The sequence below is a fragment of the Lathyrus oleraceus genome, chromosome 4, assembly GCF_024323335.1.
Source record: "Lathyrus oleraceus cultivar Zhongwan6 chromosome 4, CAAS_Psat_ZW6_1.0, whole genome shotgun sequence".
Classification (NCBI taxonomy): domain Eukaryota; kingdom Viridiplantae; phylum Streptophyta; class Magnoliopsida; order Fabales; family Fabaceae; genus Lathyrus; species Lathyrus oleraceus.
The window spans coordinates 261,716,869-261,727,543 of NC_066582.1; the positions used below are offsets into that span (position 1 = coordinate 261,716,869).

General features: G+C 36.4%; 1 non-coding gene across 1 annotated transcript; it reads left to right on the plus strand.

The window, feature by feature from the left end:
* Nucleotides 1–351: 351 nt before the first annotated feature.
* Nucleotides 352–458, plus strand: LOC127077137 (small nucleolar RNA R71). Its single transcript, XR_007787112.1, has one exon. It is a non-coding gene; the product is annotated as a small nucleolar RNA R71 (small nucleolar RNA).
* Nucleotides 459–10,675: the final 10,217 nt, after the last annotated feature.

A 10,675-nucleotide genomic window follows, 5' to 3' on the forward strand; every position in this document is an offset into this window, starting at 1 on the left:
CACTCTGCCGATTCATGTCCTTTAGATCCACAAAGTTCACACTCTGTGTGGACTACCGCTGCAGTGTTAGTGTTTGTAGACATATGTTCGACCTTAAGGGCTAAAGCGTCCATTTTTGCCTGCATCATGTCCATAAAGCTTATCTCATGTATTCCACCTCGGGTCTCCTTTTTCTCTATTGATGCTCGTTCAGTTCCCCATTGGTAATGGTTTTTGGCCATATCCTCAATTAGGTCACAAGCTTCAGGGTAAGGTTTGTTCATCAGCGCACTATCTGCAGCAGCGTCGATGCTCATCTTTGTGTTATAATGGAGTCCATTATAGAAGGTATGAACGATCAGCCATTGTTCTAGGCCATGGTGTGGACAGACTCTTAATAGCTCTTTATATCTCTCCCAAGCTTCAAAAAGTGATTCTCCTTAGATTTGAGTAAATCTAGTTATTTGGTGTCGAAGAACAACAGTCTTACTAGGGGGAAAATATCTAGCAAGGAATACTCTTATAAGGTCTTCCCAGGTAGTTATTGAATTAGCTGGAAGTGAATCTAACCATGAACGTGCTCTATCCCTGAGGGAGAAAGGAAATAATCTTAAACAGATCGCATCAGGTGAAGCACCGTTGGATTTAAAGGTGTCGGCCAGTTGGATAAAGACTTTTAAATATTGATTTGGGTTCTCAGTAGCGAGACCCGCGAATTGGTTCTGCTGCACTAACTGCAGTAAAGATGGGTTTAGTTCGAAATTGTTGGCAGGAATGAGGGGTTTACTATACTAGAACTAGGTTCCTCGTCAGAGGGTTGGGAAAATTCCTTAAGAGGTCTCCGGTCACGATTCTCGGCCATAGCTTTCTTAGTTCGGATGAGTAAGAGGCATGTACAAGTGTAACGTTCGGGTTCCGCTAAAGGATCTACTAAATTTACGGTACTACAGGTTCTTCGCATTTACCGGCTGATAATGCCTTAGTCTAGACGGTGTAACAATAGGGTATGAAATTTGACGAAGTTGATCCCCGGCAACGGCGCCAAAAACTTGATCGCTGTGTTCGGAAGTGCACGAATCGCGTCAGAGTAATATAAAAGAATATCGATCCCACAGAGACCAAATTGTCAATCTACCGATTACTATCGTTACGATGTTTATCTAAAACGTTATAAAAGAGATATTGATGTTGCAAAATAACAGTAAATAAAAAAAAAATACAGTGCAGGTAAAGACAGGTTTGAATGTATTTCACGTCAGTTAAACGATGTTTCAATTGTCTAAATAGAACTACTTATGGGGCAATATTTTCTACTCTTGAAAAGAATCCATTTAACAGGAACTGTCACTTTCGCGTATCCAGAACCGAGTTTACCCTTAAATTAAGGCCCTTTATTGTCACTTATTAAAGGTACGCAGAACGCGAAAGTAGTAAACTTATTTTTAAGCAATAAGACTCGTAAACTTAGTTGAAAAGTGATTTTGATTTGGAAAGTTTACCCAAGGAGTTTCCTGATTTTAAATCTATCAACGCGTCCGAAAACAGTTTCAAAAATTGTTTTTCCTTGAAGTGATAAAAATTCCTAGTTAACTAAACCAGGGTGCTTTCATACTCCTTGAGTAGTTAAAACTAACCAAGTTTGTTTTAGAAAACTCGAATTAAAAATCAAAACAACCTTTAAAGCATTTCTACAGATTCAATATGTGAAACATCTCTTTAACCGCGATCCTTACATTCTACCCTTTGAAAGATTTAGCCAGACATGGTAATACCAACACATACAACGATATTGATCATGATGAAAAGTTGTTTTAGAATGTAAGGCGTAAAGAACAAGTAAAACGTGTAAAGTAATTAAAACGAGCAATAAAAATAATGGCGAGAAATTTAAATAAAGTAAAGACAATGACAGGAATTAAATAAAGTAAAGCGTGGCGAGAAATTAAATAAAGTAAAGACAATGGCAGGAATTAAATAAAGTAAAGCATGGCGAGAAATTAAATAAAGTAAAGCATGACAAGTAAAATAAATAAAAGCGATTAAATAAGAACCTGCTCCAAACAGAGGCTTTAAATCTGGTACAAGGAAAATAAACCTTCGACTCTGAAGATAAAGACGACAGCAAAATCGAAGTGCTCCAACTCAATCTCACTAAGGTGCGATAACCCCTCGATGTGACGGATTACCGCTTTTACAGATGATAAATATAGTCTTAGTGTTGTAAACTAAGTTGGATGATTTGGAAATGAACTAAAATGACCTATTTATAGAGGAATTCAGTAGCTTGCAAAGACCATGGTGCCCTTCAACTTCTCATTAGTGGGAACGTGAAATACAAAGGTGGTGCCCGCCACCCCTTCATGGTGCCCGCCATGTGTGGAAATGGGTAAGTTCATGGGATCGTGGAGGTTACCTCCTGGTTGAGGGTTGATGAGTCATGGCTTCTCCTATAGCAGCCGCCATGCATAACGCCATGTGTACAATATTTGCCGAAAAACCCTAATTTTTGGTCTTTTTGCTTCTTTTCTTCTAAAAGGGTCCCGAAAGAGATAAATATCTGAAAACGACATAAAAGAGAGCATAACACAAGCAAAATGATAATAAAGACCTAACAAACATGTGAAATCCGAGTCAAAAATGCGGTGTGATTCAGTGTGATCATCTGCTAAGCATCTGCGCTAGTATATGTTGAATCATACTACTTGGTTGATATCCAAAATGGATCCAATCAAGTACATTTTTGGAAAGCCTACTTTAACTGGGAGGATCGTCCATTGGCAGATGTTGTTATCTGAGCATGATATTGAATATCGATCTCAGAAAGCTATTAAAGGTAGTGTCTTGGCTGACCATTTGGCTCACCAACCCATTGAAGGTTATCAGTCAGTGCAGTGTAATTTTCCTGACGAAGAGATTTTGTACTTGAAGATGATAGATTGTGATGAACCATTGCTTGAAGAAGGGCCAAAACCTGGTTCCGGTTGGGGCATGGTATTTTATGAACCTGTTAATTCGTTTGGTAATGGCATTGGGGCATTGATTATTACTCCTCAAGGCACTCATTTTTTGTTTACAGCTAGATTGACCTTCAAATGTACAAACAATATGGCTGAGTATGAAGCTTGCATTATTAGGCTTGAAGAAGCCATTGATCTCATAATTAAATATCTTAACGTCTATGAAGATTCAACTTTGGTTGTGAATTAGGTCAAAGGTGAATGGGAGAAAAATCAACCCGATTTGATACCATATAGAGATTATGCGAGGAGGATATCAACTTTATTTACAAAGGTTGAGTTTCATCATATTCCTCGAGATGAAAACTGGATGGCAGATGCTCTTGCAACGTTGGCTTCCATGATTGTGGTGAAGTATTGGAATGAATTTCCCAATTTGACGGTGATGCGTCTTGATAGGCCAGCTCATGTATTTGTTGTTGATGAAGTCAAAGATGAAAATCCATGGTATTATGATATCAAATGTTTCCTCCAAAGTCAGATTTACCCTCCTGGGGAATCTTTGAAAGATAATAAGACTTTGAGAAGATTAACTAACAACTTTTACCTAAATGGTCATGTGACTTATAACATAAATTTCGATATGATTTTGCTTAGATGCGTGAATATACATGAAGCAGACCTATTGATGACTAAAGTCTATGAAGGTTCCTTTATTACTCATTCCAATGGACATGCTATGGCAAAGAATATGTTGAGAGAAGGTTACTATTGGCTGATAATGGAATCTGACTATTGCAAGTTTGTGAAGAAATGCATAACTGTCAAATTTATGCAGATAAGATTCATGTTACTTTGTCACTTCTGAATGTCATTTCCTCTCCATGGCCCTTCTCCGTGTGGGGAATTGATATGATTGGCATGATTGAGCCCAAAGCATCGAACGAACATCGTTTTAATCTGGTGGCTATTGATTACTTCACAAAATGGGTTGAAGCGACATCGCATGCAAATGTGACCAAGCAAGTTGTTGTATCAAGAATCAGATTGTATGTCGATATGGTGTGCCAAGTAAGATCATTACTGATAATGGATCAAAGTTGAACAATAATATGGTGGAAGCTCTTTGCAAAGACTTCAAAATTGCACATCATATTTTCTCCCTACAAACCTAAGATGAATGGGGCTTGTAGCGGTAAATTCATAATCATCAAGCTACAGATAAGCTAGAGATCAAATAACAAGAGTCGCCATTACGCTTTTATTGTTTCCAAGGGAAAAGGGAAAAAGTATGAACAAAACCCAAAAATTAAGAAGTTTTTAAATCAAAACTAATAAAATGTCAGAGATTACAAGTAAGGGGGTTGGTTACACAGAGGGAAGGTGTTAGCACCCAAAGTGTCCTAGGTACTCCTAGGGAGCCCTTTTTGCATGGATATATACTTGGTATAAAGTGATGTTTACAAATAAATAGAATGTGGGGATGAGAAAAGAATTCATTAATTATATTTTTGTGTTTGGCAAGACCTTCGGTCTTGTGTCTACGTACCAATATAAAAATGAGGAATCAAAACCTCGTACTTCGTGATACACATTTTAAAGTGGATGCATTTCTTTTAACAAAAATTAAGTTTAAAAGGCGGCACAAAGGCCTAAAAATAGTTTAAATGAGTTAGTTCTTTTTTTACTTTTGAAAGTTTAGGTCAAGTATAGTTAAGTTTATTTTCAAGTTTGATTTAAGAAAAGAAGTTTGAAAATGCAATGGCATAAGGCCAAAGTTTCTATCCTTTTTTACAAAATGGTCAAAGTTTAGAACAAAATAAGTTCAATCAAAGAAGATTTTGAAAAGGGAAGGAGAGATTTTGAAATTAAAGAAATGGGTAGAAGATGAAGAGACTCATCCTATGTATAAAAATTAAAATCTTAGAGTTGAAAAGATCTGACCAAATGGATAACAATCCAATAGACAAGAATGTCAATAGAAACCCAGAATTCCCTTGGACTTTTAGAATCAAGCAACACACAAATGCACAATTATTATCTTGAAGTGCAAATGCATCAAATAAAGATGGCCACATCCAAGCTTATCCATTCCATGATCTTCTCCAAAGTAGCCCATGTAACAGATGAATTCCACAAGTCACAGGTTCAAAATAACAGTTTCACAATGATCATGTTGTAGATGAACTCAGGAGGATCTTGAATGATATATCAGATGAAGTTTCAAATTACAAGCACTTGGTTTCTCAACAAGTTGGCATTGGCCAAGTCCTTTAGCATAGAAATGTTGCCTAACTTCTAAGTCCATTTGTCCAAGATCAAGCCAATAGTCCACACAAAAGTTTTTTTAGGATTTTTTTTGTTATTATGTACATTAATGGTCAAAGACCACACAAACAAGCCAAGTACACACAAACAAAATATACCACACAATATGGTCCAAGTGGACAAAGTGAAAATTGCATTAACATAAACAATTAGAATGATATGAATAATAGCAAATGTATAAAAGCTAGAATTAAATGATATTAAAGTAAATGGCTTGAAATTAAAAGTTAGTAGTTAATAGGTTAGAAGTTAGTATTGTTTTGTTTTTGCTTTTCATTCTTAGACATTCTTTGGAAAACACTCAACCCACTTCTCACAAGCATGAATCCTTGAGCCAAAACATCTTCCAAAGGAAGGAAAGAAGGCCAAGTTTCCACACAATACGATGAAAGAGAGGAGACTTACAATCTCACTAACTAGAATGCTATGCCTTTTATGTCACAAATTTAGCGTTATGTTAAGCAATCGTAATTGAACTTATGTAGAAGTCACAACTATTTGAGGTCGGGCAATAGAATTTTGGTGTTAATGCATGTTAGAGACATAGTATTATGAACTATGCTCATGAAATATACCACACACAAAAAGAATATGCAAAAGGTGTGGCCTAATCTCATCCATACTCATGTTAATTTTTCAACCAACTAGCATTAGGACTTTGAGATATCATAGGCCAAATAAGATGAATGCATAAAGAAGGGGAATGAGATGAAGACGGAGGGGAATAGATAAAATCTCAAATTGATCAAAGGAGGACTTTTACCAAATTAATATCATTCATTGATTTTGGGAGATGGAATGTAAATTCCATCAATCCCCTAAATCCAATGATATTCATTTAACAAAGTCAAATCAACCTTGATCAAGGCCCAACAACAAGAATCAAACATAAACAAGTCATCACAATTGGTCAACAAAATTATTTGGCATTTATTCCAATTAAAAATACTAAAATAATTCATTTAAAATAAATATGGTTTGTCAAATTCCTAAAACCTCATCAAAATACCAAATAAATGGCCATGAGATTTATCATAGGTCAAACAAGGTCAAAGGACCTTGGAGAAAAAATTTCATAATTTTAAAAGACTTAAAAGTATTTTTAAACAATTAAAAAAAATGAAAAATCAATTAAATCATGAAAAATATTAATAAGGATCCAAAAAATAATTTTAATTCAGAATATTAAAGAGGAAAAATTTGAATTTTTTTGGTGAAACTCTCATATTTTTTGGATCAATATTAAAATTAATATGAATTAATGAAAATAAAGCAATTAAAATGAAATTCAAATAATCAGAAAAAACGTGGACCACTTGATCTCCCTCATTAATTGAGGTGGTAGATCAAGTGGCCACCAGCCCGTGTTCCATGGTGCGCCTGAGTCAAATGTCCACACGCTTGGTAATTAAAATGCACACACGTGATTAAAACAATTTAAACTCATCCAATGGCTCAGGACCACGCCACATCATTGCCGGAGCAAAGCGTCGGTCGTCTTCTCAGGCGACCTTGGCCGGACTGGTCCATTCATCACCATGTCAAAAATGAAAAAGAAGGACATGATCTGAAAGGAAAAATGGTGTAGATCACGAATATCACCTTAATTTTAACTAATTTCTCATATATAGAAAGACATGAGGAGTTGAAATTTGAGGTATGTCAACTGATTTGCTTCTATTTGGCCTATAAGCAACTTAATCTTCTTGCCTACATTGGTAGGACTTCAGACAACCAAAGAATCAAGAGAATTGAGCAAGAATGAGAGAGAATCGAAGAGATGAAATTTTCTAGAAAATACCTTCAATGTAGGTCTGGATTCAACTGTTCTTGCCTTGGCTCGTGCTTGATCTCACTCAGAATGCTTGCAGAAGTATAATGAAATGCACAAAAGGTCTTGGATCCCTGGAGTTTTGAATCTCAAAACAGTGAGATTCCAACTCAATTTCAAGATGAAATTCTCAGGTTTATCCTCTTGAATGGAAGGGTTAGGGGTTTGGGATCAAAACTGGCACAAATGTGTCTTGAATTCTGAGCAGAAGGGGCTCTATTTATAGCTGAATCAAGTGATAATTGCACCTTCCAAATCACTTTCCGAAATTGGGAATTGATGATGCATGGTTGCATGGGCGTGTACAGGCACATGAGATTATTTCTTAAGGTCCACAAATGAGTGTGAGAGGGTCTGAAATCAACTTGGATTGGAATGCAAGTGTGTGTAAAGTTTTGAAGTTTGATCTTTGCCAAATGATGATACCATGTTCATGCCATGCGAAACCCTAGCAAATCTTGTCCAAAATGGATGAACTTGGACTTTTTGGAAAGGTTAGATCGAGAGGAACAACTTTCATGTTTAACACTTTTCCATTTGAAGCTTGTATAATGATGAAGTTTGAGGTGGAAGTTTGGAAACTTCAACATGTTGAAATTTTTTCTAAGTGTCAAGTCATATATCTCAATATTCCACCTTGCTTACCTTTTTATGTGAGCTTCAAATGAGAAAAGTGTATTCGTTAAAGTGTATTTCAAAGAAATTCAAAATGGTCACCAATTTCATGTCATTTGGATTTGAAATGATAGAGTTATGCATTTTTGAAGTTTGGAAAAATCACTTGTTCAATGGTATAGGTCAAAAGTGACCTATAATGTAGCCTCATATCACATGCTCATAAAAGTTGAATTAGCTCTCACTCCAAACATAAAAGTTGAAGTAGACATCTTTAATTTGATTGTGCAACTTGTAAATCTTTCTTGTCATAATAATTAAGCAAGTTATGGCCTTGGGAAGTTGAATTTCAAATTAGGGTTTAGACAAAATGACCTATAATGTTTCAACATAGAAAATGATTTTCCAAGCAAAACTAGCTATAGGTCTCAACATGAAAGTTGTTTGGAATATCATTTAGAGTAAGTTTTATCTTGAAATAATTTTCATATGGTGAAAATTGTAGGAGATGGGGTCTAGGGAGACCCAGTTTTGATTAGATGAAATCATTTGGCCAACCACCATCGACCAACTTGATAACCTTCAATTATCTTTACTTTCTAGGCTCATGGTAGATCATATATGCATAAGATGATAAATTTTTAAATGTACCTTGATAAATTTGATCAATTGGTGAGATAGCTTGTTGGAGAAGTTACTCAAGATACCCAGTCAAACTAGGGTTTCCAAGGCAAATCACCCTCAAACTCTTGAAGAAAACTTGATCAATATAACATGTAGGAATCAATGAAACTCATATATGATGCTCATAACCATTCTTGGATAAATTGATGGTTGTTCTCTTTGTCATGAGGGTCTTAAACCCTAGATATGAACTTGATAGATCAATTGAGATCATGCCCTACCTACAAAAGAGTTAGGCAAATGCAAAGACATATTTTTGGTATTTTGGTTAGTAAAATGATAAAATACAAGTATGATACAATCACAAAGTGCTTGGTGATCTCTCCCAAGAAAAACCCAATGAAGGAGGGGTAAGGAGGATGCTAAGGTATGATCCCAATGCTAATGCTTAAGATGAAATTGCATGAGGGATCTTAGGGTCAAAATTGGGGTCTTACAGCTGCCCCTAGTTAAGGACATTCTAACTGAAGAGGCGAAGGTTAAAATCTTCATGTCGACTCAGTAGAATGGGTTTAAATAACAACATATAGAGACAAATTTTGGTCCTAAAGAGACCTCATGATGCATATGATATGAAATGCAAAAGAGTAAATGCTTTGTGGGGAAATATTGCCACAAAGGAAAAGAAATCGGAGAGACCGAAAGTCCGCAAGAGTAAAATGCATTTCGTAAGGAAAACTCACTGGGGAGACAGAGACTCTAGGGGATAAAAGGGGTTATGCGTAGGCCAGGCTACGACTTAAAACTACTGGAGGACTTGAGGGATTCCATACAACATGGAAAAGACTCAGTCGGGGAACTAACAACATCTGCAAGGGATACAGGTAAGTCAGGATAAAACTGAAATACTTGAATCATGCAGGGAAAAGTGATTTCACTAAGGAAATGCAATCAACTCAACTGAGGAGAAATAAACTTCAACACAAGAGGAGCAGAAATCTATTATCTACTACCTGCTACTGGGTAAGGAGATAATAAAGATCTGACAGAGAGAACATCCGTCACCGATTAGGATGAACATATCAAGGATGACTCGCTGGGAAACAACAGAAGGGAATATTCATTACCGGTTACTGGGTAAGAATAGCCTTACTGGGGAAAACTGCAGAAAATAGGATTTATAGCTACCAGTTACTGGGCAGAAGACCGAGGGTGAGAGTATCAGTCATCGGTTAGGATGAACATATCAAGGATGAACTCAACAGGGAAGAAAATCTGTCATCGGTTAAGATGAACATATCAAGGATAGACTTGCCTGGGGTTGTCAAGGAAGATACCCGTCATCGGTTAAGATGAACATATCAAGGATATACCAACTGAGCAGTAAAGTAGGAATTACATCTACCGAATGCTGGATAGAATACCGTCAAAGAGAAAATCCATCACCGCTAGGATGAACATATCAAGGATAGACTCCGTGAGGAGATAAAATAGGAATTACATCTATCAGTTACTGGATAAAATACCGAGAGAGAGAATCCGTCACTAGTTAAAGTGAACATATCAAGGATCAACTCTGCGGGAAAAAGTAGGGTTTACAACTACCGGTTACTGGGTAGAATACCACAAACAATTGGATAAAAGCTCAACTTTATTTGATAGAATGGTAGTCTGTAAATGACAAGACTCCATAGATTTTTACAAAGTTGAAAATGGTAATTTACACGGAAAAGGGTTACATTGAATACAAATGATCCTAAATCCTTCTACCAATTCTTGATATCCACTGTGCTCTCGACCGCCGCCGGGGTGATGAATTGATGTCAACCCTTGTGCTCAATCAAATTTTCGAAACACGGAAGATCAGTAGAACACAGTTACTTGCCAAAATCCCAAATTTTTGCATAAGTTGCCCCAGGGTGGGGTACTCAACTTATCGGGAAATTCTTTCTGTTTTATGTCTCTAATTTTTGCCTGGATCGCCCTTTCGGGTTTTCAACTTAGCGAGCTGTTCTTTTTTATTTTTTTTAGGCAAAGTATTTCTTGACTGCATCTGTGTTCATAGGACGAGTGAACTCTTCAACATCCATAGTTGTAAGTATTAATGCACCGCCTGAAAAGGCTCTCTTAACAACATATGGGCCTTCATAATTAGGAGTCCATTTTCCTCTAGAATCTGACTTGAATGATAAAATCTTCTTGAGCACAAGGTCACCTTCTCTGAACGCACGAGGTCTGACCTTCTTATCAAAAGCTTTCTTCATCCTTTGCTGATACAACTGACCATGAAACATGGCAGTTAATCTCTTCTCTTCAATCAAATTTAGATGATCAAAACTAG